This window comes from Ursus americanus, chromosome 21, assembly GCF_024610735.1.
Source record: "Ursus americanus isolate L20-20 chromosome 21, mUrsAme1.1.p, whole genome shotgun sequence".
In the NCBI taxonomy this organism is placed as follows: Eukaryota; Metazoa; Chordata; class Mammalia; order Carnivora; family Ursidae; genus Ursus; species Ursus americanus.
The window spans coordinates 56,401,657-56,429,380 of record NC_142147.1 but is presented as its reverse complement, the minus strand read 5'-3'; the positions used below and the strand labels follow the sequence as shown (position 1 = coordinate 56,429,380).

At 42.4% G+C, this 27,724-nt stretch overlaps 1 long non-coding RNA gene across 1 annotated transcript; it reads left to right on the top strand.

The window, feature by feature from the left end:
- The first annotated feature begins 152 nt into the window (after positions 1–152).
- On the top strand, positions 153–27,238 carry LOC148108337 (uncharacterized). Its single transcript, XR_015728159.1, has 6 exons — positions 153–171; positions 895–939; positions 1,885–2,125; positions 3,740–3,913; positions 20,656–20,825; positions 26,890–27,238. It is a non-coding gene; the product is annotated as an uncharacterized LOC148108337 (long non-coding RNA).
- The last annotated feature ends 486 nt before the right edge of the window (positions 27,239–27,724 follow it).

Below are 27,724 nucleotides of genomic sequence, written 5' to 3'. Positions count from 1 at the left end.
TAAAAAAAAGAAATAGACATTATAAGGACCTTTGCAGGTTCCGCCCGCCCAGCCCCAATTGCATGCCCTTTCACCCTCGGTAGTTGCCAACTGAAATAAATTTGTTGCCAGTTCTTCCGTTCAACCTTCTTTTTTTTTTCTTTCCCCCTCTCACAGATGTTCCCCAAAGAGGTACATGTAGTTTGCCTGCTTTGGAATTAGAGCACATATACCCTTCTAGGACTTCCTTCTTTCGCTTGCCGTTATGTTCCTCAGATTTGTCAACGTTAAGTTTGTTTTAGTTGTGGTTCATTTATTTTTTTTTATTGCCTTAAAGTATCTGAGTGCATGAATATATCACAGTTTATCCATCCTATCAGTGATAGTTTTTGTTTCTCAGTTCTTACTAAGAAGATCAATGCTGTTTTGAAAAATCTTGATCAATCCCCTCGTTCACATGTGCCAGAATGTTTAATTATTTAAGAGTGGGAATTTCTGGGTCATGGAGGATGCCCAGATTACTCCCTATGCTTATTTTCAAGTGTTCTGATCGAATTAGATTACCATCAGGAATAGGTGAATATCCCCATGGCTGCACATCACTGCTCACCACTGATGACATCTGCGTTTTTAACATACTTGCCAAGTATTGAATGTATCACTATTGTTCCCATTGCCTTTGCGTGATTGCTAAGAAGGCAACACTGTTTCACTGTTGGCCCCCTTGCTTTTGCATGATTGCTAATAAGCCAACACTGTCTCGCTCTTGGTCCCCTTGCCTTTGCAAGATTATTGACAAAATTCCGTTTTCTCATGTTCGTGGGTCATTTGTTGCCTGTTTTGTGAAATACGTTTGGGTTTTTTTTTATTGCGTTGCTTCTATTTCTATTGGTTATTTTTTGTTTTTATTTGCAGGTAGAAGTGCCTTATGTATTCTGATCATGCTGCTTGGCCAGTAAGGTAGGAGAATTACATCTTCTCCCAGTTTGTGGTTTGTACATTTCTTTCTTTTCCATAGGGTCATTCGCCAAACAGTTTTTACTTTTAATGAAATCAAACTTAGGCAGGTTTACTTTATGATGGGTAAATTTGGAGTCTTGTTTAAAAATAAATCACTGCCAGTGCTCATTGCAATACATGCTGTCCTTAATACCCATCACAGGGCCGACCCATCCCCTGCCCCCCTCCCCTCTGAAGCCCTCAGTTTGTTTCCCAGAGTCCATAGCACTGGGTATTATATGCAAATAGTGAATCATGGAACACTACATCAAAAACTAATGAACTGTATGGTGACTAACATAACATAATAAGAAAAGTGAAAATTAAAATAAATCACTCCCTTCCCAAATCATACAGATGTCTTGTATTGTCTTTTAAAATATGGTGGTTTTGCTTTTCACACAGAAGTATTCATCCACTTAGAATTGCTTTTCTCCAGGATAGGGAGAAGGGATTTATTATTTTTTTCAATTTGCACTGAATAAGTACTAGCTCCATTTAATAAATAGTTTGCCTTCCCCACAGCACAGCAATCTGTTAGGAAGCAAATTTTTATATTGATTGACTTTGCTTCTGGGCTGTCTTTTGTTACATTGATTCATTTGTCCATCCATGTGGACAATAAGTCTTAATTACTATAGCTTTTTAAAAATTCTTTATTTAAATTCAATTTAGTTAAAGTATACTTTTTATTCTTTATTTAAATTCAATTTAGTTAACATACATTATTAATTTCAGAGGTAGAATTTATCGATTCATCATTTGCATTTAACACCCAGTGCTCATTCCATCCAGTGCCCCCCTTAGTGCTGATCACCCAGGTACCCCCGGTCCCACCCGCCTCCCCTCCAGCAACCCTCAGTCTGTTTCCTAGAGTTCAGCCCTCTTATGTTTTGCCTCCCACAGACGACTGGATAAAGATGTGGTGCATATATATACAACGGAATAGTACTCAGCTGTCAAAGAGAGTGAACTCTTGTCGTTTGCAAGATGTGGATGGAACTAGAGGGTATTGTGCTAAGCAAAATAAGTCAGAGGAATGCAAATACCATATGATTTCACTCATGTGGAATTTAAGAAACAAAACAGATGAACATAGGGGAAGGGAAGGAAAAATACTAGAGCTTTCAAATGAAATCTGTGTAAGGTAGGTCCCGTTCAGCCAACACCCCCTCCCCACCCTGCGTTGTGCTGTGGGAGTAGCTGGTTTACACTAACCCCCTCTGTCTCCCTCATACACTTTAGGATTATATTTTGAAATAAAAATTTTGTTGGGATTTCATTAGCAGTGTACTGAATATAGAGATGTATATGGAGAGTAGGGACATCTTTATAGTAATGGTCATTCCTGTACAAGAACTTAGCACAATTCATTTCTTTCATTTGTATATGTCTATCAATAAATATTCATACTTTGTCCATTAAGGCTTATAATCTTTTATTAGATTTATTTCTAGCTACTTTATATTTTTCTTGCCATTTTGCATAGGACATTCTCAATCTTCAATTTCTATTTTCTAAATTCAGGTAGACTACAGTGTTACATTAGTCTCAGGCGTACAATGTAGTGAGTCAGCAGTTACTCAGTGCTCATTGTGATACGTGTGTTCTTATCCCCTTCACCTCTTTTACCCATTCCCCCCACCCACTCCCCTCTGGCAACCATTACTTCTCTACATTTAAGAGTCTGTTTTTTGGTTTGTCTCTCTTTTTCTTTCTTTCTTTCTTTCTTTCTTTCTTTCTTTCTTTCTTTCTTTCTTTCTTTCTTTTTTTGCTTTGTTCATTTGTTTTGTTTCTTAAATTCCACATATGAGCGAAACATATGGTATTTGTCTTTCTCTGACTTATTTTACTTAGCATTACACCCTCTAGATCCATCTGTGTTGTTGCCAACAGCAAGATCTCATCCTCTGTTTATGGCCAAGTAATAGTCCACTGTGTGTGTGTGTGTGTGTGTGTGTGTGTCTGTGTGTGTATGTGTCTGTGTGCATGTGTGTGTCTGTGTGTGTGTCTGTGTGTGGGTCTGTGTGTGTGTCTGTGTGTGTGTGTGTGTGTGTACATACATCTTCTTTCCCCATTCATCTCTCCGTGGACACTTGGGTTGCTTCCATATCTGGGCTATTCCAACAACAACAACAACAACAACACAATCAACAACAATAATGCAATAAACGTAGGGGTGCACATATCTGTTCAGATTGGTCTTTCTGCGTCTCTGGGTAAATACCCAAAGAGAGGAGTGACTGGATCATGTGGTAATTCTAGTTCTAGCTTTCTGAGGGACCTCCACACTGTTTTCCACGGTGGCTGCACCAGGTTGCGTCCCCACCCACAGTGCACGGAGATTTCTCTCTCTCCACATCCGGGCCACACTTGATACTTCTTGTCTTTGTGATTCTAGTCATTCTGACCGTGTGGGGTGACATCTCGTTGTGGTTTTGACGTGCGTTTCCCCGATGATGAGTGATGTCGAGCATCTTTTCACGTGTCTGTTGGCCATCTGTGTCTCTTCCTTGGACAAATGTCTGTTCCTGTCTTCTGCCCATTTAGTCAGATCATCTGGGGGTGTTTTGGTGTTGAGTTGTGTAAGGTTTTTATATATTCTGGATATTAACCTCTTACTAGCTATATCATTTGCAAATATCGTCTTCCATTCAGTAGGTTGTCTTTTTTTGTTGTTGATGGTGTCCTGCTGCGCAAAACCTTTTTCTTTTGATGTCGCCCCAGTGGTTTAATTGTGTTTTTATTTCCCTTGCCTCAGGAGGAGAAGAAGTTCTTTTCCTCTGGCACTGCCCCAATCAATTGTTTTTTGGGGTTCTCGGCCAGATACCCCAAGAGCTCCGACACCCCAAGTTGGGTCTGGACCGGCTTGTAACCAGCAGAGCCGAGAAGGAAAGTCTACGTGGAGAAAAACAGCTGAGGCCCCCAAGCCCAGGTGAGCAGCGTTTCCCTTCGGTAGGGAACCCGGGCATCCAGAGCCTACCTCGGTCAATAAAAGGGAGCGATAGCTGGCCCCTCCCTGGTGGGCGGGACTTTCCCTTCCCGCTTCCGGGTTTGTTTGCTTGGGGAAGGGGTCCAGGAGGCTTGCAGACTTGGTGTCAGGGCTGGTGAGTCACCGTTCTTGCCAATTCGCTTCTTTCGATTTTAAAATCCTGTTGTTGACGTTGTTACTGAAATGCTCCGGTTTTCTTAATTTTTTCACGCCGTCTTTCTGAAGCGGAAGCTCGTGCTTGTGGCCTTGCCTCGGACGCGGTCCCGTCGGCGCGTGCGCGGTTACATTCCGCGTGTTCAGGGTGAGCGCGGCCCCTCTCCTCCCGGGGACGCTGGGCGGGGTGAGAAGGCGCAGGCCCTCGGCTTTGGCTGCGTGTTGGTCGTGCGGGGGAACCGTGAGAAGGCGTGGGTTCCTGGGTGCACCTTCCAGTGTTTCTTGTTTAACAAGTGCGGGTGTTTCTGGGCTTTGGCACTGTAAGAACAAAAACCAAAACCCCCTCGGAAACAGCAAAACTAAAAGCACCAGATCAGTACAACGGTTTTTCGTGAGAGCTTATCGTGCATTTCAGAATGGTGTGCGAGCTGCTGTGACGCTCGGCGCGTGACCTCCCAGGATGGCCTGTAAAGTGACAACTAAGACGGGGTTTATCTTCACACCGGTTGGTGACTACAGGGGGGTGTGCGGACGACGGGGTGGTTTCAGAGTGATCACCTCACACATTTTTAGGAAGACGGCTGAAGTTTCTTAACTTGCATTTTTCCTTGATATTAATTAACACGCACTGTCCTATTAGTGTCAGGTGTGCGATACTGACTCAACAGTTGTGTGTGTCACTCGGTGCTCACCGCGCGTGCAGTCACCGTCTGTGCAGAGACGTCTAAGAAAGAACCGAAGTTTCACTTATGTTCTTGAAATAAGGTGGATTTAGTTTTGCTAATGTGGTTTAAGTGGTTTCTGTTCAGGGAATTTCTTTTTAAAAAATTATATTTTATGATGAGCACTGGGTATTATATGCGACTGATAATTTATCTAACAAGACACCAGAAACTAATGATGTACTGTAAGTTGGTAATGGAATTTAAAGTTTTTAATTCCAGTTAACATACAGTGTAATTAGTTTCAGGTGTATGATATAGTCATTTAATACTTGCGTAGCCCACCCTGTGCTCCTCCTGACAGGTGCCCTCCTTAGTCCCCATCACCTGTTTCATCCGTCCCTCCACCCCCTCCTCTCTGGTAACCAGCAGTTCTCTATCATTAAAAGTCTGTTTCTTGCTTTGCCTCTCTCTTTTTTGCGCCTTGGCTCATTTGTTTTGTTTCTTAAATTCCACGTGGGAGTGAGATCATACGATAATTGTCTTTCTCTGACTGGCTTATTTCACCTAGTATTATACGCTTTAGCTCCAACCACATTCCGGGAAATGGCAAGATTTCATTCTTTCTTATAGCTGAGTAGTATTCCATTGTGTATCTACACCCCGTCCTCTCCATCCATTCATCAGTCTGTGGCCATTTGGGCTCTTTCCATAGTTTGGCTATTGCAGATAATGCTGCTATAAACATGGGGGTACATGATCCCCCTTTGAATCTGTAGTTTTGTGTTCTTTGGGGTAAATACCCAGCAGTGCAATTGCTGGATCTATTGTTAACTTTCTGAGGAACCTTCACACTGTTTTCCAGAGCGGCTGCACCAGTTTGCACTCCCACCGACAGTGTAGGAGGCATCCCCTTTCTCCACATCCTCTCCAACATTTGTTGTTTCCTGTTTTCTTAATTTTTGCCATTCTAACTGGTGTAAGGTGGTAGCTCATTGTGGCTTTGATTTGAATTTCCCTGATGGCTAATGATGTTGAACATTTTTCATGTGTCTGTTAGCCATTCGTATGTCTTCATTGGAAAAGTGTCTGTTCATATCTTCTGCCCATTTTTTGATTTGATTATTTGTTTTTTGGGTGTTGAATTTGATAAGTTCCTTATAGATATTGGATACCAGTCTTTTATCTGTAGAGTCATTAGCAAATATCTTCTCCCAACACTGTCCCTGTCATTTTGAATGACTTCAATTCCTATGTGGATGATCTTTTCTAGAACTTGGCTTCTCATGTTTGACCCCTATTTCTCTAATCATTTCATCCCTGCCCATTCTTGGGCATAGACCATCCGGATCTAACCTTAGAGCCTGCCTAATAGAGCTACAAGGTAATTTTAAATCTTTGAGATGCCACATTAAAAAGGTTAAAAAAACGGGCAAAATTAATTTCGGTAGTATATCTTAACATATCAAATTATATCAATACATAATTGGTATCAAAAAACAGAAACAGACCCATAATTGCAGAGAACAGACTGGTGTGGTTTCCAGAGAGGGGAGGTGGGTGGCAAGATGAGCAGAAGGGGGTGAAGGGGAGTGGGAGAGACAGGCTCCCAGTTATGGAATGAATGAGTCACAGGGATGAAAGAGTATATGGCCTGTGATCTTGGAATAGCATTGTCTGGTAACAGATGGCAGCTATACTTGTAGTAAGCACAGCATAATCCATAGACTTGTTGAATCACTATGTCGTACGCCTGAAACATAACACTCACTGTATATCAACTATGCTTCAATGAAAAATAATGGTAAAAACTTTAATGATATTTTACCTTCTTTTTGAAGGGTACTAAGTCTTCAGAATCCAGAATGTATTTTACATTTATAGAACATCTCTACTCTGGGGTGCCTGGGTGGCTCAGTTGGTTAAGCGTCTAGATTCTTCAGCTCAGGTCATGATCCCAGGGTCCTGGGATTGAGCCCCTCATCGAGCTCCCTGCTCAGCGGGGAGTCTGCTTCTCCCTCTACTTCTGCCGGCCACTTCCCGTGCTTGGGCTTTCTCTCTCTCTCTCTCTCTTTCTCTCTGACAAATAAATAAAATCTTTCTTTTAAATGAACATCTCTACTCTGGTACTAAATTTTCTTTAAGATTTTTGTCAGAGCACAAGCAGGGGGAGTGACAGAAGAGCAAGAAGCAGACTCCCTACTGGGCAGGGAGCTCGATGAGGGACTCAATCCCAGGACCCTGGGATCATGGACCTGAGCCAAAGGCAGACGCTTAACTGACTGAACCACCCAGGCCCCTCCCCCCCCTTTTTTTGATTTGTCAGAGAGTGGTACTAAATGTTCATCGTAGACGCTTGATTTTTTGGCCATATAAGATCTACAATTAAAAATGTTGATTTATGGACGCCTGGGTGGCTCAGTTGGTTAAGCGTCTGCCTTCAGCTCAGGTCATGATCCCAGGGTTCTGGAATCGAGTCCTGCATCGGGCTCCCTGCTCAGTGGGGAGTTTGCTTCATGCTCTGCCTGTCACTCCCTCTGCTTGTGCTTTCTCTCTGTCTCTCTCTTTCTCTCTCTAATAAATAAAATCTTTTAAAATATGGATTTATATACATTAGAATGTTTCAAAGTCCTCCTAAACTTATTCTCTGTCCACTCATTGTGTGGGTTCTCATCCGTTCCGTGGCATTAAGTAGGTTTGTAGGCTGAAGACTCCCAGATGTGGGTTTACAAGCACACATGCCTCCTGCTCTGAGACCCCTACCAAACCAACTTCTCGATGTCTCTATTTTGGTATAGGCATTGCAAATCCAATGTGTCTTGGTGTGGACACGGTATTTAGGGCTGCAATCATGATGCATCCGTCTGGCCACGTCCTGCTCCCTTTGCTGCTCTGCATGGAAGACCAAGTCCCTAGCATCGCTCCTCTGAACTCTTCCAGTACCCTCCTACAGGTTCTCCCTGTCCCCACCTTTGCCTGCTACGTGGAAGAGAGAGTAGAAGGGCAACTTCAGTTTTCAATTTAAGTCCCATCGTGCCACTCTTCTGCCATCTGACCCCCAACCTTCAATGGCGTCCAGTCTCATTCAAAACAAAATGCGTCTTTTCACCATGGGTGGCCCTGGTTAACCCTGTCCCCTGTCTTCCACTCCTCTCCTGTTTACCTACTGCACTTGTTGCGGGACTTCGAACCACCAGGCCTACTCCTGCCTCAGAGCCTTTCAGTTAATTCCGGTACCACAACTTCTCTTCCCCTGGAGGTTGAGTGCGCCATCGCTCAAACGGCTGCTGAACGCCACCTTATTGGTACTTCTCCCCCGACCACTCCATGTACAGCTAGAATGTCTCCTCCCCTTTCTCTCTAGTTCACCCCGATTGACTTTTTAAAAAAATTTCAATATTTACATATTTGTTTGTTCTTATGGTCAATTGATTTTTTTTTTTTTTTTTTTTAGTGTTTGTGTAGGACTGACCATCTACTAGAAACGTTACACGTTTGGTCATTGTTTTTTTAATTTAAATTAGCCAACACCTAGAACATGATTAGTTTCAGATGTAGAGCTCAGTAATCATCAGCTGCATGTAACACCCAGTGCTCATCACGTCATGTGCCCTCCCCAATGCCCATCACGCAGTTATCCCAGCTCCCCACCCACGGCCCCTCCAGCACCCTGTTGGGTTCCCAGAGTCTCTCATGGTTTGTCTCCCTCTCTGATTTTTTTCCCATTCAATTCTCCCTCCCTTTCCCTATCATCCTCTGCAGTGTTTCTTACATTCCACATGTGAGTGAAACCACATAATTGTCTTTCTCTGATTGATTTATTTGGCTCTGCATAATACCCTCCATTTCCATCCATGTGGATGCAGATGGTAAGTATTCATCCTTTCCGATGGCGGAGTAATACTCTACTGTATACGTAAACCACGTCTTTATCCATTCACCCATCGAGGGACATCTCCACTCTCCCCACAGTTTGGCTACTGTGGACATTGCTGCTATGAACATTGGGGTGCAGGTGCCCCTTCACTACATCTGAATCTTTGGGGTAAATACCTAAGAGTGTAATTGCTGGCTCATAGGATAGCCCTATTTTTAGCTTCTTAAGGAATCTCCACACTGTTTTCCAGAGTGGCTGCACCAGCTTGCACTCCCACCAACAATGTAAGAGGGATCCCCTTTCTCCACATGCTCGCCAACATCTGTTGTTTCCTGACTTGTTAATTAGCCATTCTGACGGCTGTGAGGTGGTATCTCATTGTGATTTCGATTTGTATTTCCCTGACGCCAAGTGATGTGGAGCATTTTTTCATGTGTCTGTTGGCCATTTGTTAGGTTGTCTTTGGAGAAATGTCGGTTCATGTCTTCTGCCTGTTTCTTGACGGGATTATTTTTTGAGGGCGTTGAATCTGAGAAATTCTTTATAGATCTTGGATTCCAGCCCTTTATCTGTAGTGTCATTTGTAAAGATCCTCTCCCAGTCCGTAGGCTGCCTTTTAGTTTTGTTGACTGTTTCCCTTGCTGCGCAGAAGTTCTTATCTTGATGAAATCCCAGTAGTTCATTTTTGCCTGTTTCCCTTGCCTTTGGAGATGTGTCTAGCAGGAAGTTGCTGTGGCCAAGGTCACAGAGGTTGCTGCCTGTGTTCTCCTCTAGGATTTTGATGGATTCCTGTCTCACATTTAGGTCTTTCATCCATTTTGAGTTTATCTTTGTGTATGGTGTGAGAAAATGGTCCAGTTCCATTCTTCTAAATGTGGCTGTTCAATTTTCCCAACACCATTTGTTGACGAGACTGTCCTTTTTCCATTGGATTTTCCTGACTTGTCGAAGATTAGTTGACCATAGAGTTGAAGTTCCATTTCTGAGTTGTCTATTCTGTTCCATTGATCTATGTGTCTCTTTTTGGGCCAGTGCCATACTGTCTTGATGATGACAGCTTTGTAATAGAGCTTGAAGTCCGGAATTGTGTTGCCACCAGCTTGGTTTTCTTTTTCAACATTCCTCTGGCTATTCGGGGTCTTTTCTGGTTCCATACCAATTTTAGGATTGTTTGTTCCAACTCTGTGAAAAATGTCGATGGTATTTTGATAGGAATTTCATTGAATGTGTTGATGGCTCTGGGCAGCACAGACATTTTAACAATATTTATTCTTCCAACCCCTGAGCATGGGATGTTTTTCCATTTTTTTGTATCTTCCTCCATTTCTTTCATAAGTGTTCTGTAGTTTTTAGAGTACATGATCCTTTACCTCTTTGGTTAGGTTTATTCCAGAGTATCTTATGGGTTTGGGTGCAATTGTAAATGAGATTGACTCCTTAATTTCTCTTTCTTCTGTCTCATTGTTAGTGTAACTAACAATGGAACTGATTTCTGTGCATTGATTTCATATCCTGCCACGTTGCTGAATTGCTGTATGAGTTCCAGCAGTTTTGGGGTGAGTCTTTAGGGTCTTCCCCATAAAGTATCATGTCATCTGCAAAGAGTGAGAGTTTGACTTGTTTGTTGATTTGCACGTCTTTTATTTATTTTTGTTGTCTGATTGCAGAAGCTAGGACTTCTAATACGATGTTGAACAACAGTGGTGGGAGTGGACATCCCTGCCGTGTTCCTTGGCCATTTATTTCTACCCACTGGAATCCATCCTGTTTCTTCTGGGTTTTGCTGTATCCTAGGAACCTAGCACAGCGCCTGGAGTACGGTAGACAATAGTTGTTGGTTGAATGTACAACGGTCAGCGGAGTCCTCATTGGAGAAGTGCCCTGTAAGAGCCAGGCTGAATGAAGTGAGGTAGATAACCATGCGGATATCTGGAAAAACACGTTAAGCAGAGATGGGGGCAAGAGCAGAGGTGCTACAGCAGGAATGTGCTTGGAGGAGTTGAGGAAGAATGAGGAGAGCAGGGAGGGTGGCGTAGAGGGAGCCATGAGTGGGGAGTTAGACAAAGTTGGTGGTCAAGAGCCAGATCATGGAGGACACCATAGGCTGTAGGGAAAATTGGAAGTCATTGTAAAGGCGATGGCAAGCTCAGTGGTCTTGATCAGGGGGGTTGCTTGAGGCCTGACTCAGATCTCTGACTCACAGTACTCGGTGCTGTGGAGGGTGGATCCACTCACAACCCTTCTCGAATCTTCAAATGTACCCAAATGTGAACTTTGAAAACGGATGGAGGGCAAGAGTAGAAGCAGGGGATCCATTTATTGCCTGTTTTAAGTAGTTGTTCTGACTTGGTTGGGGCTAGTTTTACCCAAAGGAGGGGGGCTTGAAAACCCGGGCACCCTCACTTTGCATGAATTCCTCTTTCAGTCTGACGAGATGGAAGCTGCAAGCTGGTGCACGTGAGGAAATCGCCTCCCTCCTCCTTAGCAGCAAGAAACTGAAAAAGTGACCTTATTTAAGAACCTGCTGAATACTGGTGGGATGCAAATACCGTGTGATGCTTTGCTCATCCAGATTGTTCTCTTGAGTCACGGGTGCAAGTCAGTTTAGACAAGCCTATCACGTACCACTTCTGACTTGAGTACGTGGTCAAAACACACCTGAAGGGAAAGCACAGCACAGCCTAGTAGCTGACGGCGTGTATTTGGGGTCAGACACAGTTGGGTGTGATTCTGGGTGGACAACTGTTGCACCGCAGCGTTGGCCCAATTCTCTGTAGAGCTTTTCAACTTGCACTTCACGGTCGGGGGAATGAGGTCACAGCACTCTGAACCTTACGGTTTTCAGTTAAGTATGGAAGTTCCAGACTCACCTGGGCCATAGCAACTGACTCGATAAGAGCAAGGAACTTCTAATTACTTTAACAGTAAGCGACTGTGCCAGGTGTCATGTCGGATGTGATGTTACTGAGAACACAAGGAAGAAAGCCCAGAAAAGGAGGTTTGTTACCTATGTTTTCCAGTCTTTCAAGATGGCAGACAGTGACTTTGTCTTGTGTTTTTCTCATTTGTTCCAATTATATCAGATCTTTTTCTCCATTCTGGAGCAGTTGCTAGAAAAACAGAATATTTCAGATGGTTGAGCTATGGCAGAAGATGGAGATACATAGCAAGCGTAAGGGATAAAACTACAAAAAGGTGGAGATTGGCAGGAATAGTCAGAAAACAAAACAGCATGAGTAGCTCAATCTATGATTGAAGACTAGTTTTTATATTTTTAGAACTCACTAGATTTCAACACATGAGAACTAGAACTAAACTCTTTATTTTATAAAAATTTTTTATTATATTGTTAGTCACCATACAGTACATCCCTAGTTTTTGATGTAATGTTCCATGATTCATTACTTGCGTATAACACCCAGTGCACCATGCAATACGTGCCCTCCTTACTACCCATCACCGGCCTATCCCATCCCCCAACCCCTCTCCTCTGAAGCCCTCAGTTTGTTTCCTGGAGTCCATAGTCTCCCATGGTTCATCACCCCCTCTGTTTCCCCCTCTTCATCTTTCCCTTCCTTCTCCTAATGTCCTCCCTGCTATTCCTTATGTTCCACATATAAGTGAAACCATATGATAATTGTCTTTCTCTGCTTGACTTATTTCACTTAGCATAATCCCCTCCAATCTCATCTATATCGATGCAAATGTTGGGTAATCATCCTTTCTGATGGCTGAGTAATATTCCATTGTATATATGGACCAAATCTTCTTTATCCATTCGTCTGTTGAAGGACATCTCAGCTCCTTCCACAGTTTGGCTATTGTGGACAGTGCTGCTATGAACATTAGGGTGCATATGGCCCTTCTTTTCGCTATATCGATATCCTTGGGGTAAATACCCAGTAGTGCAATTGCTATGTCATAGGGTAGCTCTATTTTTAACTTTTTGAGGAACCTCCACACTGTTTTCCAAAGTGGCTGTACCAACTTGCATTCCCACAGCAGTGTAAGAGGGACCCCTTTCTCCACATCCTCTCCAACATTTGTTGTTTCCTGCCTTATTTTTTGCCATTCTAACTGGAGTAAGGTGGTATCTCAATGTGGTTTTGATTTGAATTTCCCTGATGGCTAATGATTTTGAAAATTTTTTCATGTGTCTGTTAGCCATTCGTATGTCTTCATTGGAAAAGTGTCTGTTCATATCTTCTGCCCATTTTTTGAACTGATTATTTGTTTTTTGGGTGTTGAGTTTGAGAAGTTCTTTGTAGATCGTGGATACCAGCCCTTTATCTGTAGAGTCATTTGCAAATATCTTCTCCCATTCCGTGGGCTGCCTCTTTGTTTTGTTGACTGTTTCCTTTGCTGTGCAGAAGCTTTTTATCTTGATGAAGTCCCAAAAGTTCACTTTTGCTTTTGTTTCCCTTGCCTTTGGAGATGTGTCATGAAAGAGTTGCTGTGGCCGATGTCGTAACAGTTGCTGCCCATGCTCTCCTCTATGATTTTGATGGATTCCTGTCTCACATCGAGGTCTTTCATCCATTTGGAGTTTATCTTTGTGTATGGTGTGAGAGAGTGGTCAAGTTTCATTCTTCTGTGTATTGCTGTCTGATTTTCCCAGCACCATTTATTGAAGAGACTGTCTTTTTTCCATTGGATTTTTTTCTGCTTTGTCAAAGATTAGTTGACAGAAGGGGGAATGAACCACAAGAGACTATGGACTCTGGGAAACAAACTGAGGGCTTCAGAGGGATGGGGGGGTGGGGGATGGGCTACCCCGGTGATGGGTAGTAAGGAGGGCATGTATTGCATGGAGCACTGGGTGTTATACGCAAACAATGAATCATGGAACCCTACATCAAAAACTAATGATGTAGTGTATGGTGACTAACATAACATAATAAAAATTTTTTTAAAAATTAGTTGACCATAAAGTTGAGGGTCCATTTCTGGGTTCTCTATTCTGTTCCATTGGTCTATGTGTCTGTTTTTGTGCCAGTACAATGCTGTCTTTGTGATCACAGTTTTGTAGTACAGCTCGAAATCTGGCAACGTGATGCCCCCAGCTTTGTTTTTCTTTTACAACATTTCCTTGGCGATTCGGGGCCTTTTCTGGTTCCACATGAATTTTAGGATTGCTTGTTCCAGCACTTTGAAAAATGGCATTGGTATTTTAATCGGGTTGGTGTTGAAAGTACAAATTACTCTGGGTAGCATAGACATCTTAACTATGCTTATTCTTCTGATCCATGAGCATGGAATGTTTTTCCATCTTTTTGTATCTTCTTCAATGTCTTTCAGGAGCGATCTGTAGTTTCTAGAATATAGATCCTTTACCCCTCTGGTTAATTCCGAGATATCATATGATTTTTGGTGCTATTGATTCCCTGATTTCTCTTTCTTCAGTCTCCTTGTTTGTGTATAGAAATGCAACTGATTTCTGTACGTTGATTTTTGAATCCTGCCACATTACTGAATTGCTGTATGAGTTCTAATAATTTGGGGGTGGAGTCTTTTGGGTTTTCCACATAACGTATCGTGTCATCTGTGAAGAGAGAGTTTGAGTTCTTCTTTGCCAATTTGAATACATTTTATTTTTTGTTGTTGTTGTTGTCTGATTGCTGTTGCAAGGACTTCTCGTACTATGTTGAACAATAGTGGCGAGAGTGGGCATCCTTGTCGTGTCCCTGGTCTTAAGGGAAAGGCTCTTAGCTTTTCCCCATTGAGAATGATATTGGCTGTGGGCTTTTCATAGATGGTTTTTATGACAAGTAGGTAAAATTTGATCTCATATCTACATCTTTTTTATTTGTTTCCTATTGGATTTTTTGGATAGATTTGAGAAATAATATATCATAAAATTCATCCATTTGAAGTCTGCATTCAGTGATTTTTAGCATACTCAGAGTTGCACAGGAATCACCACAATCTAATTTGAGAAAGTTTTCATCACCCTAGAAGGTTGCTGGCATGCTGTTCATAGTTCACATGTGTATTTAATAGTCCAGGGTTTTCTTTCTATTTTTGTAGGTTTTTTTTAATGTGAAAAAGGAATTCTTAAGCCTGGGAGCACTGCAGTAAGTAACATTAGCATAAAGAAAATGTCTGCAAAAGATCAACCAAATCTGATATCTGGGAAATAATATTCCAATGGGGGGGTTATTGGTGGTATTTTCGGAACAACCTTTACAAAGACAACAGCAAATTTCTTTATCTTTTCCTTTTATAGATAATTAGTAAATGCAAATTACTATGCCAATGAGAACATAGTCCATTTCACTGATATCAAAGAAAGCCCAATTAATAGACCAACATGATACCATTTTGAGACATCAAATCAGGAAACATAAAAAAATTGATAATCTGTATTTAGAACCCAGTGAACACAGGTGAAAGCAGACATTTGATGTCTTATACAAACTCAGTGCCCCACAAAACTTACATGATCAAACCTGTATTAACAACCATTTCGGTGTGAGAAAATTATTACATTAAAACTACCATACCATTTAGAGAAATTCAGAAATATTGAAAAATGAAAAAACATGATGTCCAATATTCGTTTCCAAATAGAGCTGGGGAGAAGCATGTGAGGTACAGAAAAAGAAGTCCACGAGTTTATAATTGTGAAGACTTGATGATGGATACATGGTACTCGTTATAGTGTTGCCTGATTTTACATGTTTGAAGTATTCTGTCGTGTTCACAATGATGTAAACCTTGCCAGATAGTCCGTCATTAGGGAAATTTCCTAATGAAATAAACAAGTGGAAGAACTTGAGAAATACGGATTGCAACACAAGTGAATATTACATGTTGCTAGTGGAAATGTTAGCAATGGGGTAAATGTCTATTAAGTCTTCTAGGGCCATTCAGTTCAGTGTTCAGAACAGCTCAAGTGTTAATAGGTTCATAAGATGTTACAAAACTGTGTTGCTGTATTTAAAATAACTGAAAGACACACAAATCCTGATCTTCCAGTCTGATCAAAACTGTGAGTAGAAAAGTAAAAAAAAATGCCTAAAAACAGCGACAGTAGTGAAATTGGTAGTAACATGGATTTCTTCAAATTCACACGATGGGAAAGGCAAGGCCTTCAGGGAACAGGCGGGTAAAATGAATGAGTGCGTGACAAACGTGAGCGAGAACTTGTCGCAGACCGGCTAGTGCGTGCCAACACCATAGCCTAGGGTCTGGCGAAGCTTTTCTGTATAAGACAGTAAATAGTTTAGGCTTTGTGGGCTGTACAGTCTCGGTCTCTGTAGCAACGGGTCAGCCCTGTTGTAGCGAGAATACAGTCTGGTCTCTAGCACAGTCAACGCTGTTGTTGCGAGAAAACAGACCGTGTGTAAATGAGCAGGTGTGGCTCTGTGTCTGTGAAACTGAGTGTCACGATTTGAATTCCATCTAACTTCCACGTGTCATGAAACATCATTCCTCTTTCGATTTTTTGTGACCATCTGAAAGCATAAACCACTCTCAGCTCCCAGCTGTAGAAACACAGGCACACAGCTGGGTTTGGTCCTCTGGCTGGGTTTTGCCAACCCTGCTCTAACGTGCCCTTCCCCACGTGTAACCGCAGACCCAGTGTGCTGCTTTCCAGCTTGAAGACAGAAGTAGAGGCTAGAAATCCAGATTAGAAATGTACAAGCTTTTGAATGCTGGCAACAGAACTTACTGAAACTGTGGATACACAAAATGGGTCTACAAATCCAGAACCGAAGGGCATCAGAACGTGTCATTACTTCCGGTTTAAAATTTTTCAACAGTTCCTCACTGTAATCAGCAAAGCAACTCCTTTAGAGTGACAGAATTTTAACACTGAAAGTGTTAGGATTAAATTTAGCCAGACAACGAGGAAACCAGGTTGTGGAAGTGGTCTCTTCTCTATTGATGGGATGTGGCCTGTTGGTTGATTTGCGTACGTTGAACCATCCTTGCTGTCAGGATCCAGTGAGTGGAGATGGAAGCTTGGTTTTTCTCACGCTCTGTTCCATGTGCTCTAGTCCGTATCCCATCCCTGCACTATTTCAGGTACCGTGTATTTCCTCTTCCGTAAGGAAGTCGTGGACGGAGACTCGGCACTGCGGCAGGCAGCCTAGACATGTGCAGAGTTTGGATGGCGGTCACGTACGATTCTCTTTCAGGCGGTTAAACGATGGTGTTGACTCTGCTTTTTTCTGTGTGATTCCGTGCAGATTAGTCTTCTGTCGTCTCACGAAAACTTGTTGGAGCTCCGCTGGGGGAGCCCTTATGCTCAGCCAAACCCTAAAACATGTGGACCTGAATGTAAATTACCTACAAAATCATGGATCATTGGTTTTAACTCTGCCCTTGATGTTTCCAACCTGTAAATTACAGGAACTAGTGTAAGTCTTGCCAAGGCTTTCTTGGCTGATCGTGTCCCTGTAGGGTAAGGGTGTGGGCGGTGGGGTTGAGACAGAAATAAGGACTTTAACAATGACGTCAGTGGTGGCAGCAGTGTCCAAGGGGCATGAGAACACGTGCTCTCAACAATAGGCAGCACGCAATCAGGGTACGCTTTCTTGGCAAAACCTTTTAGCTGAGAAGAAGCAGAGTTTACAAAATCCCTCATCTTTGGTGTCACAGGGAGGCGTGCCTGGACCGGGCCCAGCTGGGACACCTGGGAAATCCTCCAGCGGAAGGGACCCAGAGATTCTGCCCTGACCTGGCGCATGTGCTTGTGAGGAAGGGAAAATCTTTTGGGGTAGGCCATGGTGGGGGCGTCTGTGTTGAGAAATAGTCTTACTGGAAAAGGCGTGTGTTGGGAGCAGAGCTGGGGAAGTGGCCATGTCTGAGCCACTGGTATGGGCCAAAGATACTATGCTTCTCCGTTGAGCTAACTCAGCTGTAGGGGCGTGGCCTCTGACCAAAACTTAGGTAATGACACAGGTAATAGGTAATAACCTTCTAGAGCTTTGAGTGTCTCTCCTCAATGATGCTAAGTAACCCACTTTTTCAGATTCTTCAGGGATGCTGAGCTGTCCCTGGTCTGAAAAAAATTGACTTTTTTATTCTTTGAAAGTGTTCCTCCTCAAATGTCTGTTTTTGGGGGGGGCTCATAAATAAGATAAATCTAACACTGGAATGTCTCCTGTTCATAAAATAACAACTCTCTAGCCTGCGAGCTCCTGGATTGAAATGCTTAGTCGACTTGTATCAAAAAATAACCAACATTATGGTGTATGACTGTTTATCTCAAACTTCGTCCCACCTTGCAGTTATGATTTACGGCCATGGGTCTATTGACTTTACTTTTGTGGGGATAGATGTCAAGGAAAACAAGATTCTGGGAAGAACCTTTCCTTCTAGAATCTTGCTTCCTAGAAATAAGAAACTGCCCTTGGGAACATAACATTTCTTCCTTGACCCTTCTTTAGCCCTCTGTGGGTTGAGATACATGAACTCAATGCTATAGACCCGGGTCCAGCAAACTTACTCTGTAACGGGTTAGAGAGTAAATATTTGGGACTTTGCGGGCTACTTGGTCTCTGTTGTCACTCCTCACCCCGGTTGTTGCATTTCGAGGGCAGCCGTGGACGGTACATACATGAATGTGTGTGACTCTGTTCCAATAAAACTTTATTTACAAGAGAAGGAAGGCGGCTGGATTTGGCTGACAGGCCACAGTTTGCTGCCTCTGCTGTCGATTCCACACGCTCTGCTGTCATCCTTCAAAAATCACTTTGAGTTTAAATTTCCACGTCTTGTGTTGCTACCCCAACCAGTGTTGAGGCCTCGTCTCTGAGCTCTTGTCGGGCATAGAAGTTGCTGCATCGTTCATCACACTTTTAGTCCAGCTTGGAAAGCACAGATGGAGATGATCATTCTAAGACTATCGCAGTCACTGCCACGTGGTTAATGCTCCACAGCTATTGAATGAATAAGCTTGAGATTTTCCAGTATCGGCTTCAGTATCTAAGTATTCAACAAATTATTCCTGAATGTGTGCCGTCAGGGACTCTGCTAGGTGGTCAGGATATGTCAGTGACTAAAACAAATATCTATGTCCTAATGGATTTTGCATTGGCTTTGGGGAAAATATGAGGGAAAAAAAGCAAGAACATAAGTCAACTACAGATTGTGTTAGACCAGGGGCTAGCAAACTATCTGGCCCTCTGCCTGTTTTTGTAAATAAAGTTTTATTGGTACACAACCACTTATCTACATGTTGTCTATGAATGCTTTTATGTTACCGTGGCAAATTTGAGTTGTTGTGGCAGTGGCTGTGAGGCCCATAAAGCCTAAAATATTTATTATCTGGCCCTTTACAGGAAAAATTGTTGTCTCTTTAATCAGACAGCAAATTTGCTATGGAATCTTTTTCTGTCTTTAAAGTAGATTGGGATATGTGGTCAGCAGTGCTGATGGTTGGGTGTGGCCATCTTAGGCAAAATCAGTCAATGTAACCCTCATTGATGAGGGAAAATTTTTGGAAAGACTTGGAGGAGGTAAGAGACTGAGTCAGACAGGTTAATACAGGGTGCTTTCAAGCAGAATGAACGGGTGGTAACATGCGAATAACCTGTTTTGCTCAAGGTACGGTAAGAAGGCCAGTGCGGTGAGGCCGTGAGTAGAGTTGTAGTTGCAGATGATGGGGGAGAGGTGAAACAAGATGGCGGATCACATGAGCGCATCTGGGCAATTGGTAAGGATTTTATTTTGCGTGAGAGGAGGAACCGTATGGTATAATTCTTTTTATGAAAACAGTACACTTGGTTCTTCTCAGTAATGTTGGGACTTGAGTGCTGGAAGGTAGAAAAATGAACCAGAAGTTTGCCTAAAATAACTTCATAGCCAAGTTCAGTATCACAAAAACATGGATTAGAAATCTGCACCCAGGGGCGCCTGAGTGGCACAGCGGTTGAGCGTCTGCCTTTGGCTCAGGGCGTAATCCTGGCGTTGTGGGATCGAGCCCCACATCAGGCTCCTCCACTATGAGCCTGCTTCTTCCTCTCCCACTCCCCCTGCTTGTGTTCCCTCTCTCGCTGGCTGTCTCTATCTCTGTTAAATAAATAAATAAAATCTTTAAAAAAAAAAAAAAAGAAAGAAATCTGCACCCAGGGGCGCCTGGGTGGCTCAGTCGTTAAGCGTCTGCCTTCGGCTCAGGGCATGATCCCAGAGTCCTGGGATCGAGCCCCACATCGGGCTCCCTGCTCCGCTGGGAGCCTGCTTCTTCCTCTCCCACTCCCCCTGCTTGTGTTCCCTCTATCGCTGGCTGTCTCTATCTCTGTCAAATAAATAAATAAAATCTTAAAAAAAAAAAAAAGAAAAGAAAGAAATCTGCATCCAGTTATGTGTCTTTGGACAAAAATGCTTGTAAATGTTCTTGCCTCGGGTTCCCTGTTTGTAAAACCAGGACGATAAGAGCACTGTGACCACTGTGTGGGTTTATATGCACTCAGGGCTCTGAATTGTGTCTGGTATTTATAAATACCAACATTATCGTTCCCAGAATGAGTCCCTTCTTCATGGACACCATGAGACAGGTCCAGAAACACACTTCACGGTATAAAACCTTTGAGTCAGGTGATCGTGATTGTAGCTCATGTTTTCTCTCAGGCTGTCTGGTAGTTTTGCCAGCGATGTCTCGAGATACCGCATCGGCTGTGACTGGTCATCCAAACCTGAGGGCCTGGGGCTGCGAGCAGTGATGCAGGGCATGTGGGAAGGGAGCTGCGGCTGATGCTTTGAAGCACCCCAGCTGCAAGCCAGAGAGCGTGGGCAGGTACCCGGTGGGAAAGCTCCCCGGGGGGAGTTCAGGAAAGCTGAAGAAGGGAGCAGCATACGAGAAAGTGGGCTGGAGGATGAAAACCCCGACATAACGGGCTGGTATTCGACATGCTGCTCTGTTGGTTGGTAAATTCATTTGTGGAGAACCTGTGAGGGAGCTGTTTGGTAAGCACCCAAATACTCTGTCTGCCGCACCTCCCCAAGGATTAGGTCCGACCTCCCTGCGCGTCTCTCTGTTACAGGCTCGGAGAGCGTCTGTTTACCAGCGTCTGCTGTGAGTTTCTTGCCTTGGTTCTTGTCACCAGAAAAACACTGAAAAATCTCCATCTGCTTGGAAATCAGCTGGGTGGTGAAGGAACTGTGCAGCTTCCTGAGAGCCTGGGACCCCAGATTGTAGACTTCAGGCAGTTGGGTAAGCTGGATGCCGTTTTTCTTGGTGGTGACGACAATTTCACGTTAAGATGGTCTAGACAAATGAAATGATGATAAACCCTTTCTAGCTTTAAACATCTAACAAGTACGAGTCAACACAGTGATTCTTCCCGGCAGAGGACCCCATCAGTGCTAAGTAAAAACTGACAACTGGTATACCTGTGTCCTGCCTGACACAGAAGAAGGGATAAAAATTATCTAGTGTGTAAGTATTTTCTTTCCTCCTACCTTCTCCTATTTGGACACGTCTTTCATTAGTAGCAAAGGAACAAAGGTCAATTCACAGCCTGTCCTTGTGTAACTCCAAATCCTGGGTCATTCCATTTATTCTTACAAAGCAAAGATTCTCTTCCCTTCTGTATCAGGTAACTACTGCTCCATGACCAAGTACCACAACGTAGGGTTCCAACAGCACACATTTGTTAGCTCAGTTTATGTGGGTGAAGAGATGAGCCACAAATTATCTGGTCATTTTCAGGGTCTCTCGCAAGGCTGCAGTCAACATGCCATCCACGGTTTGGGGTCCTATCTGAAGGCTCAGCTGGGAAAGAATCTGCTTTGAAGCTTACGTGGTTGTTGGCAAAGCTCAGTCCTGTTGGGTTCTGTTGGGCTGAGGATTTTAGAAGCTAGTGGGCTGGGCTCTTGGCAGGAAGTGGCCCTAATTCCTTGCCATGTGGGTCTCTCAAAGATGGCAGCTTCCTTCATCAAATTCTGCAAGGCACTAGAATTTGTCAGCAAGGCAGAAGTAACAGCCTTATGTAAACTCCTCAAGAAAGTGGCATCTCATCATTTTGCCTCGGAGCAAATCACAAGTGCCACGTACACTCAAGGGTGTGACTGTCACAGGTAGAGATCATGGAACGCCATCTTAGGGGCTGCCGATCGCAATTTCCATTCACATTTTGTCCAATATCTAGAAACTTGTAACAATGTTAGCGTTCCATTTCTTTTTTTTTAATGTTTTTTTATTGTGTTAGTCACCATACAGTACATCCCTGGTTTCTGACGTAAAGTTCGATGGTTCATTAGTTGCGTATAACACCCAGTGCACCACGCAATACGTGCCCTCCTTACTACCCATCACCAGTCTTTCCATTTCTACCTGCCTTGTTTTCTTTTTGCTTTCATTGGCTCAAGATTATTTTTCCCAGATTGAGATATAATTTACATATCACATTATATAAGTTTAAGGTCTATGATGTAATGACTTCCTGTGTGCACAGATGGTGAAATCATTACCACCATCAGTTAACACATCCATCATCACAGTTACAGTTTGTGTGTAGATGTGGTGAGAACCTTTAAATTTCAAGTACACAATATAGTATTGCCAACTGTAGTCCTATGTGGTGTCACATCCCCCAGAACTTATCCTATGACTGGAAGTCGGTGCTCCTTGACCACCTTCACCCCTGTCTCCACCCACCATCCCGGCCACCACCGAGCTACTCTCTTGCCGTGAGCTCAGGTTTTCTAGATTTCACGTGAGTGAGATGATGCTGTATTTGCCTTCCTCTGTCAGATTTATCTCACTTCGCTTAATGAGCTCAAGGTCTGTGTAGTCACAACTGGCAGGATTCTCTTCTTTTTTTATGGCTGAAGAATAGTTCGATATGAGAGAGATCGATCTACCACATCCTCTTAATCCATTCATCCACTGACGGACACCTGGGTGGTTTCCATGTCTTGGCTACTGTAAATAATGCCGCGGTGAGCACGAGATGCGGATATCTGAGATGCTAATTTCATTTCCTTTGGGTATATTCCCAGAAGTAGAGGTGCTGGAGCATATGGTAGTTGTATTTTCAATTTTTAGAGGCACCTCCATGCTGTTTTCCATACGGCTGTACCATATCACATTTCCACCAACGGTGTACAACGTTTCTTTTTCTCCACATCCTCTCCAGCACTTGTTATTTTGTCTTTTTGATGATAGCCGTTCTAAAGGTGTGGTTTTGATTTGCGTTTCCCCGATGATGTGATGTCGAGCACCTTTCCGCGTACTTGTTGGACATTTGAATATCTTCTTTGGAAAAATGACCATTCAGGTCCTTTGCTCATTTTTAAACTGGATTCTCTATCTTCCTACTAAATTGTATGAGAACGTTATATATTTTGGATTTTAACCCCTTTCCAAGTATTCTTTCCCATTCTGAATGTTGCCTTTTCATTTTGTTAACGGTTTCTTTTGCTCGCAGAAACTTTTTAGTTTGATGAATTCTCACTTGTTTTGCTCTCGTTGCTTGTGCTTTTAGACTTACATCCATAAAATCCTTGCCAATGCCTGTTGTCCTTCTGATTCTAGTCATTCAGACAGGTGTGAGGTGATACCGCGTTATAGTTTCCGTTTGCAATTCCCTGGGGATTAGTGATGTCGGCACGTCTTCATGTGCCTGCTGGGCATTTGTGTGTCATTTTTTGAGAAATGTCTATTCGGGTCCTTTGCCCATTTTTAAATTGGTTTATTTGGTGGTTTTTTTGTTTTTTGTTTTTTGTTTTTTGTTTTTTTTGCTACTGAGTTGTGGAGTTCTTCATATCTATTTTGGATATTAACCCTTTATCAAATACATGGTCTGCAAATATTTTCTTCCATTCTGCAGTTTGCCTTTTCACTCTATTGATTGTTTCCTCAGCTGTGCAAAAGCTTGTTGAGTTTGGTGCTCTCCCATTGTCTAGTTTTCCTTTTGTTGCCTGTGCTTTTGGTGTCATAACCAAAAAATCATTGCCAAGACCAGTGTCAGGGAGGTTTTATCCCCTTTGTTTTTTTCTAGTAATTCTACAGTTTCAGGTCTTACATTTAAGTCTTTAAACCATTTTGAGTTGATTTTTGTATGTGGTTTGAGATAAGAGTCCAATTTCATTTTTCCATTTTCCCATCACCATTTATTGAGGAGACAACCCTTTCTCTACTGTGTGTTCCTGGCACTCTTGTGGAAAATCAGTTGACCGTAAATGTGTGGCTTTATTTTCTGGGCTCTCTATTCTGTTCCGTTGGTCTTATAGGTCTGTTTTAATGTCTGTACCATACTGTTTTAATTGTAGTAGCTTTGTAATATGTTTTGAAATGAAGTGTGATGCCTCGGCTTTATTTTTTATTGATAGCTTGGGTTATTCAGGGTCTTTTGTAGTTCCACACAAATTTTAGGATTCTTTTTTCTATTTCTGTAAAGAATGCCATTGAGTGTTTTGTGTTGTTTCTTTTACCGTTTACAGGGGATTTTCGATCACATTGGGTAGTATGGAAATTAACAATATTCTTCCAAAAAATGAACATAGAATTGTCTTTCCATTTACCTTCATAAGTGTTTTATAATTTTCAGTGTTATAAATCATTCACTTCCTGATTAATTTTATTCCTAAGTATTCTTTTTTTCTCACTAGGGTGAATGGGGTTGTTGTGTTAATTTCCTTTGGGAAAGTTCATTGTATATAGAACTGAAACTGATTGTTGTATGTTGGTTTTGTATCATGCAATTGTATTGAATTCGCTTATTAGTTTTAACAGGTTTTGAGTCTTTGGAGTTTCCCATATGTATGATCTTGTCATCTGCAAACAGATCATTTTACTTCTTCCTTTCCAATTTTACTTCTTCCTTTCCAAAACGGATGCCTTTTCTTTTTCTTGTCCAATTGCTCTGTCTAGGACTTCCAGGACTGTGTCGAATAGAAGTGGTGAGGGTGTGCATTTTTGCCTGTACCAGAACTAGTGGAAAATATTTTGGTAACCGCTGGTTATGATGTTAGCTGTGGGCTTTTAATATATGTCTTTGATTGAACTTTTGAGTGTTTTTATCATTAACGGATGTCAAATATTCGTGAAGTGCTTTTTCTGCATCTATTGAGATGATCATATGCTGTTTGAATCTTTAATTTTGTTAACGTGGTTCATCACAGTGATTGGTTTCTCTTGAACCATCCTTGCATCCCAGGGTTCAGTCCCACTTGGTTATGGCGTGTAATCCTTTCAATATGCTATTAGATTTAGGTTTTCAGTATTGAGGATTCTTGCATTTGTAGCCATTAGAGATACCGGCTTCAAGCTTTTTTGCTTGCAGTGTCTCTGTTGGCTTTGGTACCAGGGTGATGCTGGCATCATGAAATGAGTATCAGAGTATTTCCTCTTCTGTGTTTTGGATGTGGGTAAGAAAGACTGGAATTGATTCTGTGAAGCTTTGGTAGAATTCACCCATGAAGCCATTTGGCCCTGGGATTCTCTTTGTTGGGAAGTTTCAATTACTGATTCAATCTCTTTATTGGTTGTTGGACTCTTGAGACATTCTGTTTCTTTCTTGAGTCAGTCTTGGTAGGTTATGTTTTTAGGAATTTATCCATTTCTTCTACGTTATCCACTTAGTTGGCAAATAATTCCTCACAATAGTCTCTTAGGATCCTTTTTATATCTGAAGCATCTGTTGCAATGTCTCCTTCCTTGTTCATTTCTTTTTTTTAAAAAAATATTTATTTATTAGAGCACAAGCAGGGGGAGATGCAGAGGGAGAGGGAGAAGCAGGCTCCTCACTGAGCAGGGAGCCCGACATGGGGCTTGATCACTGGACTCTGGGATCACGACCTGAGCTGAAGGCTGACACATAACCAACCGAGCCACCCAGGCGCCCCTCTCCTTTTTCATTTCTGACTTTGAGTCTTCTCTCATTTTCTTAGTCGAAGGGTTTATCTTTTCAAAGAAAGACAGTTCTCAGTTTTGTGCGTTTTTTTTCTATTGTTTTCCTATTCTCTATTTTATTTCTGGTCTGATTTTAATTTCCCTCCTGTTAACTTTGAGCTTAGTTCTACTCTTTCTAGTTTCTTGAAGTGTAAAGTTAGTTTATTTTATAATTTTCTTCTCTTTTAATGTAGGCGTTTATCACTATAAACTTCTTAGTGCTACTTTCTTAAAGATTTTATTTTTAAGTAACCTCTATACCCAGCATGGGGCTCAAACTCACGACCCTGAGATCACGGGTTGTACACTCCACTCACTGAGACGGCCAGGCACCCTTCTTAGTGCTAGTTTTGCTGCATTCATAAATTTTTATTTGTCCAAAGATATTTTTTAATTCCCTTTTGATTTCCTCTTTGGTTCAATGATTGTTCAAGAGGGTATTGTTTAGTTTCCATTCGTTTGTGAATTTTCCAGTGTTTCTCCTGTTATTGACTGCCAGTTAGTTTGTTTTAGAGTTTTTATTAAGATCCAGTTAGTTAGCCTGTAGTGTCATGTTAGCTTCAGGTGCACAATACAGTGATTCAGCACTTCCACACCGTCGTGCCTGAGAAAGTACTTGGCATAATCTTGATCTTACAGCTGGTTTAAAGATTTATTTATTTGAGAGACAGACAGGACACACACGTGGGGAAAGGGAGGGAGAATGTCAAACAGACTCCCCACTGTGCGTGGAACCTGATGTGGGGCTCAGTCCCATGACCCACGATATCATGACCTGAGCCGCCCAGGCACCCTGAGTTTGATCTCAAATGTAAGACCTGCTTTCTGACCTAAGATGTGCTCTATCCTGGAGACTGTTCCATGTGCACTTGGAAAGAATATGTACTCTGTTGCTGTTGGGTAGAAAGCTCTTCACCCTGTTCTGTTCCATTGATCTGTGTGTCTGTGTCTTCATGCTGACAGCTTTGTAATGTAGCTTGAAGTCCAGCATTGTGATGCCACCAACTTTGGTTTTCTTTTTCAACGTTCTTCTGGCTATTCAGGGTCTTCTCTGGTTCCATACAAACTTTAGGATTGTTTGTTCCAGCTCTGTGAAGAATGTTGATGGTATTTTGAGAGGGATGGCATTGAATGTGTAGATTGCTCTGGGCAGCATAGACATTTTACCGATGTTTATTCTTCCAATCCACGACCATGGGATGTTTTTCCATTTCTTTGTATCTTCCTCAATTTCTTTCATAAATGTTCTGTAGTTTCTAGAATACAGATCCTTTACCTCTTGGGTTAGGTCTATACCTAGATATCTAAAGGTTTTTGGTGCAGTTATTGTAAGTGAGATAGACTCCTTAATTTCTCTTTCTTCTGTCTCCTTGTTGTATAGAAATGCACGTGATCTCTGTGCATCGATTTTATATCTTGCGACATTGCTGTGGAAAGAACTGAGATGTCCGCCGACAGATGAACGGATAGAAAAGGTGTGGTACATATAGACAATGGAATATTACTCAGCCGTCAGAAAGGGTGTATACTTATCATTTACATCAGTGTGGATGGAACTGGAGGGCATCCTGAGCAAAATAAGTCGAGCAGAAAAAACAATTGTCATATGGTTTCAGTCATATGTGGAATATAAGAAACAGCACAGAGGACCATGGGGGAAGGGAGAGAAAACTGAATGGGAAGTCATCAGAGAAGGAGACGAATGAGAAACTCTTAACTATGGGGAACAAACCGAGGGTTGCTGGGGGGAGGTGGGTGGGAGGATGGGGTGACTGGGTGATGGGCTTTAAGGAGGGCACGTGATGTGATGAGTGCTGAGTGTTACAACTAAGGAATTATCGAGCTTTACATCTGAAACTAACGTGCTATATGTTGGCTAATTTAAAGTTTTAAAAAAGCTCTAGATTTGTTAGGTCCGTTCGGTCTGTAGTGTTCAAGTCTGCTGTTTCATTACTGATTTTTTTACTGTGCTCAGTTGGCACCATATAATACATCATTGGTTTGTGAGGTAGTGTTCAGTGATCCATTGGTTACAAATGACACCCAGTGCTCCCCACAACACGTGCCCTCCTTACTACCCACCGCCCGGCTACCCCACCCCCACCCCCTCCCTTCTGTAACCTCCGTTTGTTTCCCGGAGTCCGGAGTCTCTCATGGTTTGTCTCCCTCTCTGATTTCTTCCCAGTTTTCCCTCCCTTCATTACTGATTTTTAAAA